Here is an 11,962-nt window from a genome sequence, read left to right as displayed (position 1 = left end):
TGGCTTGGCAGTTCAGGCTGGACTGTTCCTATGAGGCACAGGGTCAGAATGATTTGCATATAGCCATGTCTGAACTGGGGTGGCAGAGTGGGCTAAAGAACGGTGCTGGATTAAACCCAGATCTTTTGACTGGGTGTGAGTGTTTGATTGGTTCAGATTCTCCGTCCATTACCACACCCTTTTGTACCGCTTTTGGCAGCCATAAGTGTGGCAGGGTATGCTCAAACGTGAGTCCCTTGCTCACTTTGCCACAGGATTCAAGCAAGCCGGGCTGAAGACGGCTGTAATGCCAGAAACCGGTACTCTGAAGCTTGTTTCCGGTCCAGGGAAGGCATGGCTTGGCAGTTCGGGCTGGACTGTTCCTATGAGGCACAGGGTCAGACTGATTTGCATATAGCCATGTCTGAACTGGGGTGGCAGAGTGGGCTAAAGAACTTTGATGGATTAAACCCAGATCTTTTGACTGGGTGTGAGTGTTTGATTGGTTCAGATGCTCCGTCCAATATCCACCCCCTTTTGTACCGCTTTTGGCCGCCATAAGTGTGGCAGGGTATGCTCAGACGTGAGTCCCTTGCTCACTTTGCCACAGGATTCAAGCAAGCCGGGCTGAAGACAGCTGTGATGCCAGAAACCGGTCCTCGGAAGCTTGTTTCCGGTCCAGGGAAGGCATGGCTTGGCAGTTCGGGCTGGACTGTTCCCATGAGGCACAGGGTCAGACTGATTTGCATATAGCCATGTCTGAACTGGGGTGGCAGAGTGGGCTAAAGAACGGTGATGGATTAAACCCAGATCTTTTGACTGGGTGTGAGTGTTTGATTGGTTCAGATTCTCCGTCCATTACCACCCCCTTTTGTACCGCTCATGGTCTCTCCTTGTCTTAAGTTGGATGCTTCTCCTTTTCCCACGTTTCACAAGAGCCTCTGCTTTCATTGCCTTACCTACCCCCCTTCACCCCCCCCCCTCTGCCCGGATGGGGCTGTGCCGCAGCTCTCTTTGTCCTTGCCCCCCTTGGGCCTCATCACCACTGTTGTTGAATGTACCTGGAGGCCACACGGCGCTTCACCGAGACACACGCATTACATGGTTCAACCACCCTTCACTGCAGGCAGCGCTCTTTGTGTACGAATTTAAATTCATGAGTGAATATGTATTTATATAGTCAGGTATAGAGATATATTTATAGTCAGCTTTAAACCTTTTAGGCAAACGTGCATATATAAATCCGCACACCGCTCCTTACAATTGCCCTTTGTAGGCTGCCCCAGCAGTTTCATCTGCGATCCGTTGTCTGTCCAACTTAAATTATCTTCGATTTACGCCCCGCCCTTTACTTATCTTCCTCCCCAGGTTGTAAGTGGGCCGGGTCTTGGCGGTGCCCAGCACCGGCAGTTTTAAAAAGTAGGTGCTGAGATGGGGCACTGTCGGGCTTTAGATTTTAGTCCTCAGCATCCGGATGCAAAAAAAAATTTCAACTCTGCAGCAGTTCCACCCTTCGCTGCCTTTGATGTAACTCCAAAGAGACTCGGTATAGTCCTTTCACGGTCTCATCAATGTAGAATTCAGCATTTTCAATTAGCTATACTATGAAGCCGTAGTTATGACTTTGTTTTATCTTAGGCAACTAACAACCATTGACAAAGCCATTAGTACTGGCTTGTTGTAAGTGTAATGTTACTTGTTGCATCATATATCTGGATGTAATGACAGAAGTTGCAAAATACCAGTTTGGCGGCACACTATGTTAAGCACAGATTTTCAGTTTCTGAGCTTTTAAGCCACATCCTTAATTACATCAATCACGCCCCTTTGAGAGACCCACAGTTTCTTCATCCCACTTAAAGCCCTGTTCCTCCCAAACTTTACGCAATCACCTGCCCCCTTCACTACCCCCTCTGCCTCTGATGTAATTCACCTCCTGTCAGTCACGCCTCCGCGTTAGCTGGCCCCGCCCCTCTCCCGCACCTTAAATAACGCGCTCTTGGTACACGAGAGGGACTCTTCGACAACCACCCGAACAGGGACAGCAGCTCCCGGCAGAGGCGGCACAAGGTGAGGCGAAAAAAAACAATTTTCTGAGTATTGTGTGATATTGTACATTTAAGTGAACGTTTCATTGAAACTTGTGTTAATTGGTGAAGCTGTTATAGCGTTACCTACGCACAGCGATGGGGTGGGCATTGGGCGATGGGGCGGTGCCCAAGGGTCACCTGCGGTCCGTGTCTTTTTAGGACATCGGTCAACCGGCCACAGAGCCTTACTGCCATCCGTGGCCCCCGCCAGGCCACTGTAACCCGCAGGCAGAGCGGCCTTTGCCAATAAATGCGGCCCCCTTGCTAATGGTGGTGAGTTAAACCAGGCACTGGGGGAGGGGGGTCCCGTTGGGTGTTTTAGGGAGTAGAGCTTTTGCTGAGTTCTTTGGCGTGGTGTGCGGTGAGTGGAAATAGAACAAACAGTATTTTCAACTGAATATCGTAAATAGAACATGTTCGTATCCCCAGGCTACAACAATAAACGAACATTTGTTTGATTCAGGTAAAAATGTACTTGTGCCATTAGAGAAAAGTATGTTCTCCAGTGCTGTGAAAGGGAGCTTCAGAGCTGCCTTCTAAAGCCGAAACCTAGACACATTTTGTGTTTTTCTCTCCCAAAAAACATGCCCGGTGGAGCCAGCGTTTGAAAACACGACGAACAATTAGGAACCGGCCCTGTTGTGTCTGGGTAGGAGGTGAGGGAGAGACCTGCAGAAGGCAGGGGTTTTCTAACGTGTTTTTTTGGTCCTACGATGCGCCCCTCATAATTCAAAGGCACTATGAACCCAGCCACCGCTGCCATCCATTATTAATGATTTTCATTTCAGCATGTCATTTTGCTTTTCTGTTACAATGGTGATCTGAGCGGCCAGGTTCACCACCAGTGCGCGCCAGTTTTTTTTCTTTCCTGGATCTGAAAGTAATAGGCTCGGGTGTAATTTGCTTCAGCCTCAGATCCCACTCTTGACAGACATGTGTCGCTCAGATGGTGAGCTGTCACTGAACACCGGATGGACTGAGCACCGGATGGATGTTTCTGTCCGTCTGCCCTTGCAGCTCCGTAACCTCTCACCAGCCAGTCTCCAGCTTGTCCCTGCAGCCATCTCTGTCTCTCCTGATGTCTTTCCCCCTGTCCATCACCCTGCATGTATCTCTCATCGATCGCCACCCCCCCCCCCCCCGCACGTTGCTTCTCTTCACAGCTCATGCACGTTATGTGGTCAGATGTGAATTTGAGCAGTGAGAGGGTGTGCTATGGCAAAGATGTCTCTCAGCCTTTCATTTAGCTTGTTTGTATTAAATCATTTCTCAAACTGCTCTCCAGAAACTTGAGTGACAGCTTCCAGCAGGTCCTTGAGGACCCAGTTTGCGGTACAAATGTGTAGCCTTTACTGCTTTAAAATGTATCTTTTTTTAATAGAATATTTGATTTGTGTGCTCATACAATTGGGAGGTCAAGCTCTTGGTTAACTGCATGGTTGTATGCCTTCCAAAACGTGTACTGAAGGAGAGAAAGATGAAAACCCAAGTTGCTGAATTATGTTTTTTCCCACTTTGGCCCTCATTGTAAGTGGCCCTGAAAATCAGGCGAATTTTCTCCACCCATGGAGTTTCCCAATTTCCCTGGAGCAGGTAATTCCTAGATGTGGTGAAAATCTTGCCCAATAGGAGTTGGACTTTGAGAGTCCATTAAGAAATGAGGAATTACCATGGAATCGGTAACTCAAGGTATGATTCCCCCAGCAACTCCTCATTCTGGGGCAGACTTTCACCTGGAAATCTAAAAGTGAAAGTTGAGAGACGTGAGTTGTTTCCAAAGATCTCATGATTCCAGGTGGGCCAGTAACTGTCACCAGCCCCCGCTCCCCATCGGAATTAAGAGACCACTCGTAGTGAGGGCCTTTGTGGTAGATTTTAATTTACATTGAGTTTATTTCTTCCCACATCATCACTTGCTTATAGAAAAGCTAGTGGGGAGGTTGTATTGTGCACTCTGTGCATCACAACACTTGGTTGGTCCTGCAAGCCTCTGAAAGTGGTTGCTAAAAGAAGACAGAAATGGGAAGGGTATTCCAAAGTGATACTCTGTGTATTGTAAACATGCGTTATAATGGATAATCCAGTAGTACTTTAGTTCTGTGTCATCTAACAGCTCCTTTAGAGCACTTTGCGTGTTTGAGGCAGAACTAGACCAGTTCGGTGACCTTGAGATGCTGGACCTGTCATGTGCTGTGCAGTCAGTGTCCATCTGGGTGTCTGCCTTGTCGTTAGAGGGTAGAGTGGGGTTTATGCTTGAGGTATTGTAGAAGTCCCCCCAGTGTACTAATGAGTAATACATTCCTCCAGGAGTCAGACAACGGGATGAGTTCACATCCAGTCTCATCTGCAGGAATTCTGGTGCCTTCGCTCAGATACATTTTGTACTGCTCCCCACATGTTGTCACTTGGTAGAAACTATAATCTGTTGGTTTATGATTAGAGCCCCCTCCCCCCGCCCCCATGGAAGTGCACATTTCGGCACTTTGATTTCTTTCTCCGCACTATTTTTATGGTTTACTTTACTTCCTAATTATGCGCTAAACCAGACACACTTTTTCACAGCAAAGCAGTATATATTAATGTGTTAATGCTGATTGATTATTTATAGTATTTCTGTTGCAACTGTTTACATTATATGACAAGCAGGGCACATGAAAGGGGCTTCAGGGGCAGTAGAAGTAGAGGAATGCAGGTTGGTAGGGGGTACTGAGGGAGTGAAAAGACTATATTTTGTAAAGTAGCCAACATTTTAAAAGTTTTAAAACTGAGAGAGTGTTAGTGTTTGTCTGTGCTACTCCACCCCACCCAAACCTCCAGTGCTCTCATGTTGCTCCCTTATCCCCCCAGCTCTCTTTTTCTTTCCCCATTCTGCATTTTTTTCTTTGTCCTCCCACAATCCAAGCCACAAGGGCCTGTATATCTTTTTTAATTTGTGTTTTTTTTTCGAGGGCCTGGGCTTTGCCTTTTGCTGTCGATCTGTCTCATATTGTAAAAGCTGTTTGCACAACTAAAGTTAAAAACATTTCAATCCTAACTTACCACAGTAAGCTATAGGCTAGCTTCAAAGCGCTGCATGTAAACTGCAAGCCATTCCTTAGAATGTTATGTTTTTCCCCAGTCTCATTATCCAGACCAAGCACTCTTAAAAAATACTGCCTGCCAGTATGGATGGCAGGTGTCTCCTCTACCGTAGTCCTTGTTTTATGTAACATTTCCTACAAACTGTAAGATTTGTTATCTCTGAATAATGTGTCTGTGATGTAAAGCAATGTGACACCCTACCCTGAGTAGCGCTTTATAACAAATTAAAACCGTGCGTCAGATGGGCTATGTAGAGACAAGAGGGCCCCACCCTTGGAGTTTGATAGTAAGGGAGCGCCAAATAAACCCTGTCACATGGGTCGCCACTGGTGCTAAAGCCAGCCCTGATTTCAGTGCACAAAGGAAGGGAAAAACGTGAATGTGTGCTAATGTCAGTTATTGAGCTGAGAGTTCGATGTGGATTTCCTGTTCCTTCGCTCATTGGGTGCTTTAGGCAGTTCTTAATTTAAAGCGGTGGTTGCTGGTGGGGACCATCCGCACTCTGACATTATCCAAGAGAAAGAGGGGGGAAACACACAAAGGAGAAAGGCAGAAGAAAATTGACAGAACCCTCACAAAGGTAGATCGCCAGAATATAAAACTGTTACCTTTGGTTTCTAGCGCTGTGAAGTTATTGGAAGAACCGAGGGTAGTGATTATTTTTATGCATGCATATAGAGCGAATGAGGAGCTATACATTCTTGTAGTGTCTTGTACATTTTTTTCTTATGAAGAATGTACCTATTTATTACATGAATTTGAACACAATGCTTCAATAACTGACAATTGATTTGAAATTGTGTAATCTGTTCCTCCTTGGATCCCTGTTTGTAGTTCATTTTGGGGAAAGAAATCTAGGTCGGACGAGCGCTGTTAATTTAATTTGTATAAGAAGTCAACGCGTGGCGTTTTAGAAAACCCATACATAAATGATCTGTATTGATGCAGAAGTGCCAATTGGTGGACCGAGGTCTGATGTGGGTGCTAAACAGAAGTCTAGCTATCAATAGTGCGGCAGGTGCATCTGAGCATGGAGTGCACTGCAGCCCAGTGATGGCCGCTTTTACTACCAAACCAGGTGGTGGGGGCTCTATTTTGCTTGCGTACATTGGGGCCCATGGTATCCTTTCCACAGCACTGTTTAAGAGTGCACTATACCTACTCATGTGGAGTTCTGGCCAGTACTACCCCCTCAAAGGCACAAGATTCCTCGCTATGAGTGGAACAATTCCAACCCCCCCCCTCCCCCACCCCGTGGTACCCACCATGGCTGCACTGGCACGGACCATTGCAGATATGTGCATGGATGGAGCACGTGCCGCATGCAGATTTCCTTTCTTTTCAAAGCAACGACAAATTACTGCTGGGCTTAAATGTAAGGGGGATAATACTATGTTGGGCTGCTTTGCGTCTGCCAGACACCGTCTCAGAAACAGGACCGACCGGTCTCCGGTGGGCGGTAACGACTGCCTCATTATTATGCTACCACATATGGTGCGGTCGCATTCCCACATTTCCCCTAGGGAGCATGTGTTAAGGCCGTAGTACATGCTCCCATAGGGAAAGTGAGCTAGTGTTAATCCCTGCACCTCAGGGTGCCTGCCACGGGGTGCAGGGATTAACAGAGGGCATCATAATTGGCCCCTAACTGTCTAGTTGGTTGTCATGTGGTGTACCAATAGGGGTGAGCATGGTACTTTTTCACTCTAGAAGTTTGGCAAAGTTCCCAATTCCCTAGAGTATGCTGTAAGTATGTAAGCCGGTGGTTTCTGTTAAGGACAAGCCTGGCGGGAATCAGGAAGGGTAGAGGATGAGATCCCAGAAGTAGGAATTGGCCACTTTGTTCATCTGCATCAGCTGTACTAGACACGTGTCTTGGAGGGAGGGATGCAGCAGAGCGTGAGATTGACTTCATTGGCGCAACTTGATGAGCCACCATTGAAAAGCGCCAATAACACGATTAGCTCTTTTTTTTGATGTTGCTGCGACCATGAGCGAGATTTGCTTAAATCTACGAGTTACTTAACAGACTACAGGTGGCGAGTATGGCCACTCAGTCAGGCTTTGTGTGAGAATCTTTCTAGAGTAAAGTACATTGATACCAAGGGCTATTGAGTCCTACCATGAGTAAGACTTTCTAGGTGAGTGACCCACTAAGGTATACTTGGCAAAGATTTGGCCATCATTGGGACTGTGTGTGGGTGAGGGAAACCCATTAGAGTCTATGGGGTGACTGGGTCAGACCTTGAGGGAGAGCACTTCTAAACTGATTAACACTCATTCATGTCTACTCCTTCCGGCTCACTTGAATGTGATTGTTTCTACTGTAAGACTATGGAAGTACAGAGGGTCATAGGGCCAACCAAGGGTGAGGCTCTTTCTAGAATAAGACTCATCCAAGAAACCACTTTCTCCCATTGAAATATGAGGCCTGTAGAAGGGCGAGGTGGAGCTCTTTTTATAATCGGATAGCATACAAAACAAGTGGGAATTTAGGCCTCAACCATGGGAAAGTGCTCTATGCTGGAACTGGAGAACCTCTTCCATCATCCAATATTCTTCTACTTTGGACCAACATCGGGCGCCCCTTGAGTACTGTGCTTTGCCGGGCAAGACTCGCATACCTCCGCAGCGCGTTACTGCTGTGAGGGAGCTCCAGAGATGGTCACTCCTGCCCATAGTGCCATGACTCCAACCTTTTAGTTGTTAATTGGTAATAAGTTATTTTGGAGTAAAACTACTCAACCACGTAAACACCAAGGTTAGCAGCATTGTCTTGTAGCATTTTCTCTGCTTGGGGGTTTTAAGCTCTAAAAGAGCAGAGGGCCAGAACATTCCTCTGTTTCACTGCCTTTAATCCTAATTTGGCACCCTTCTCTTTTCTCTCTTTAATATGTTTACTGAATGTAAAGTCTCTTCTGTTTTCTTCAAAAAGTCTGACCACTTGTGATGCCACTTCTCCAGGATGGACCTCTCAGCCAATGTAGCACAGCTGAATGTATCCTCCTCTTTCTATGGGCTGTGTCCACTGCTCTAGAGTGGATTCCTTGGGACTGATGTGTTTTTCTACAATGGCTGCTCCTCTACCACTCGGGGTGGACTCCATATAGCATTCGCTTGTTGGTTACTCATTCCTCAATGTAATGGGCTTGTGTCCAGGGCCGGACTGGGAACCACAACCGGCCCTGGCACAGTGCTCGGCTGGCTGCCCCTCCCCACTCGGGGGGTTGGAGGTGCCCCCGAGTTCTTTGTCGGGGCTGGTTTTCGGCCGATTTTGGTACAGGGCCGATTTTGCAGCTATGCTGCAAAAAGGGCCCTGTAACAAAAACGGTCCCCAGGGGCCCAAAACCGCCCCCCACCCGTGCAGTGCACCAGGAAATTGCCCGGTCCCGCTATGGCCAGTCCGGCCCTGCTTGTGTCCCACTAACGTAAACTACATACAACATTATATGGTTGATTACCCCCCCTTGAAAAAAATGACAAATGTTCTGTGCCTTCTGCTTGACCTCCATTTATTACCACAGCTTTGGTGCTTTGCCAAAACCAATAGGCGGTATCACAGCAAACAAACAGCGTAGCCGAGACTGGGAGGAGTGCCCAATGCACTACCCTCATAAGTGGTAAAGAGCTACTGGTCTTACCAAAAAGGTTAGTAGTGCGGGCACACTGGTGGCATCAATGATTATCAGTAGTGTGGGCAGACCTTTTTACCTGTCTACTGGCCCACTCATGTATAAATCGGCTTCTGTGTACTGAACTCACCCTTGGCCTGGATGGTGCTGGCATGTATCGCTGCGCAGTGCAAGTGTGTGCATGATGTATGTGTGCTTCGGAGTGCTACAATACATGGTGGCCTATGGGTTCCATATTTGCCCAGTGTCTTGAGGAGGGCATGTGGAGAAGGAGAACTCTCAGACAGATTTGTGGATTTCTAAGAGCTGGCTGGGACACACTAGAGGGAGAAAGGCTCTCCTGTGCACTTCACAAAGGACTCGTAGTGTCCAAAGTACAGTGGGTCTGGGAAAGACTGAGGCATGAGATGGGGCTGATAAGGGAATCATGCAGAGTGGAGCAGGGACCTTTGGTAGGCATATGTCTGTGAGGCTTGCATTCGGGTGTCATCAACAAGGAACTCTTATGGCTTGTGTTCTTGGGTTATCTGGGTTGGAGTAGCTTGTGCTGTGACAAGCTGCTTCCAGGGTAAAGGACAGGACAGAGCAGTGGGCACTTAAAAGAAGGCACCCGCCACATGAACTCCACAGCATGAGACACTAAATCGCATCTGTGTCTGAAAATTAGTTATAAAATGGGGAGCTGAAAGCCTCCAAATTGTCAACCACGAGCATCCAGTGGCTGTACCACAACGTGGGGAAGCTCAGTAAGAGTTCTGCCTTGTGTGACCAGAACTGGGAATTAAGGCCTGTCAGTCTCCCAGCTGGGTGAAGGGTCAACTCCCTGGGCAATCAAGACCAACGGCCTTAGAACAAGGAGCATCAGTGCCTGCCTGCAGAGACCAGAGGACCCTATGAGAAGGAGAGCCTCGTGGAGCAAGGTCCAGTGGGGATCCTGTTGAGTTGATCCCATTAGTGAGGTGTGAGAGCAGCTGTTGCACTGATCGGGCTATTGTCTGTGTGCAGACTGAAGTCAGCGACCCAAGTGCCAGACCGGACCCCATGAATAAAACTGATGTTGCCCATGTGCAGGCCAAAGTCCATTACCCCATATGCCAGAGGGGGCCACTGTAAAGAAAGATGTTGCTTTGTTGACTGGGCCATTGCCCGTGTGTAGACTAATGTCAATGACCCCATATGCCAGAGCGGACCGCATGAATAAAGCTGCAGTTGCTCATATGCAGACTAAAGTCAGTGACTCCGTGCGCCAGAGCGGGCCGCCATGTAGAGCAAGGGCCTTTGCCCTGAGGGCTAAGATGGATGGCTCACCGGGTGCAACATGTAACCATGATGAAGCAGTGGCCTCTGGCCCATGTGCCCAGTGTCCCCACTGAGTCACTGAAAGGTGGGTAACTGTGCCAGACCTGCCAGCAGGATCAGAGGAACTGTATGCATCATCTGAAGGAGCGCCCTGGATGACCACCCGACAATCCACCAGAGTACTGAGCACTCCCCGGGTCTTCTGCATCACAATACCAGAGGGAGTGGGTAAGACTGAGCGTCAGGCTAGGGAGCCACGGGGAACTTGCTCTGCCTCATAGTGCCATAGCCTGGAACACTTTGACTTCTATGGCTCAGGCGGCTAGCCCCAGCACTATCAACATCAGAGACGGACGTATCTGCTATGTTTTCCTTTAATAGTCGGACATGTATGTGCCTGAGGACTGACTCAGTCCCATTCCAGCCTGATCCTTTGAGTAAATGTCGCCAAACCTGTATAGATGTGTTTTTGACTGCTCCGGCGCTACAAAACCTTTGGAGCATTCTTGCCTGAGTGCCTGTAGGACTCAGCGATACATGTGTCAGGTCAGTGATGTGCTCATGTCAACGGGTGGGATTTTCAGCAGTACAGACTCTTTGAGTTGGTCTATAATTCTATCCCTGATGACACACGATGCATGGTAACGAGGGAGAAATATTCTTGCTGTGACCTACCCAGCAGTGGCGGATGTATGACGTTACAATGCATACCTTTACAGCTCATACCTTTACAACACATTTTTTACAACGCAACATCCATTACAGCGCATTCCATTACAATGCATGCCATTGCAATGAATTTTTAAAAACTACCTTTACAACGCATTCCATTACAATGCATACTACCTGTACAACGCATACCATTACAACGCATAACATTACATTGCATGTATGGTAAGTATTGGATAGTGTAGGGGTAAAAATTACTATTCTAACTCCAGGGGGATGCAACAGTAGGGTAAGTGTTGGATAGTGTAGGGGTAAAAATTACTATTCTAACTCCAGGGGGGTGCAACAGTAGGGTAAGTGTTGGATAGTGGAGGGGTAAAAATTACTATTCTAACTCCAGGGGGGTGCAACAGTAGGGTAAGTGTTGGATAGTGTAAGGGTACTATGCGTTGTAATGTTATGCGTTGTAATGACATGCGTTGTAGTGGTATGCGTTGTAGTGTCATGCGTTGTAATGGTTGTGTTGTAATGGCATGCGATGTAATGGATGTTGCGTTGTAAAATTTTCGTTGTAATGGTAGAGTGTTGTAAAAGTTGCGTTGTAAAGGTTGTTTCCCGCAGTGGCTCACCAGATACTGGGTAGAAGCAGGACTGGCTTTAGGGCAGTGCGACTGGTGCGGCCACACTGGGCACTGACCTGTGGAGGGGGCGCTGACCTCAGGAAGTGTGCTGTGTTTAGCACTGACTTATGACTGGAGACATGAGGGGCACTTTTGCCCGGTGGTAGTGAGAGAATCTGAGGAGGAGGTCATGGGGGTAGGGGCATCAAAAATAATTGTTGCAAAGCGCTAAAGCTGGCTCTGGGCAGTAGCAATCCTTTTACATTTGGTGCTGCCATTACCCACCCCCTAAGATCCCACAAACTAGTGACACAAACGTATCTTCTGTCCACCGAGGTAAACCTCTCACATCGACCATTGGATCTTGTGCCATAAAGGAAATATTGATAATGTTTGTAGGTTCCCCAGTATGTGACCGATCTCTTGTTCCCCTTAGCATAAGTATCTTCAAATGGTTTTCAAATTTCTTAGATGAGTAGCTTAGTGGATCTCTTCTCTGTTGTGCAGTCCTGCACGGGGAGTAAATCTTCATAATAGAAGAGACAGGAGCTTTGGATACTGCTTGTCCTTTAACTGGCATGGTGCATTTACC

General features: G+C 47.6%; 1 protein-coding gene across 1 annotated transcript in view; it reads left to right on the top strand.

The window, feature by feature from the left end:
* The first annotated feature begins 1,997 nt into the window (after positions 1 to 1,997).
* LOC144823934 (coagulation factor XI-like) overlaps positions 1,998 to 11,962 on the top strand; it is a 69,891-nt gene continuing 59,926 nt past the window's right edge. Inside the window, exon 1 of the mRNA XM_078682868.1 lies at positions 1,998 to 2,049. The gene's annotated coding sequence lies outside the window, so the exon portion shown is untranslated. The remainder of the gene's footprint in view (positions 2,050 to 11,962) is intronic.

This window comes from Lissotriton helveticus, chromosome 1_1 (genome assembly GCF_964261635.1).
Source record: "Lissotriton helveticus chromosome 1_1, aLisHel1.1, whole genome shotgun sequence".
NCBI classification, from domain to species: Eukaryota; Metazoa; Chordata; class Amphibia; order Caudata; family Salamandridae; genus Lissotriton; species Lissotriton helveticus.
This window is presented reverse-complemented; position numbering and strand designations above follow the sequence as displayed.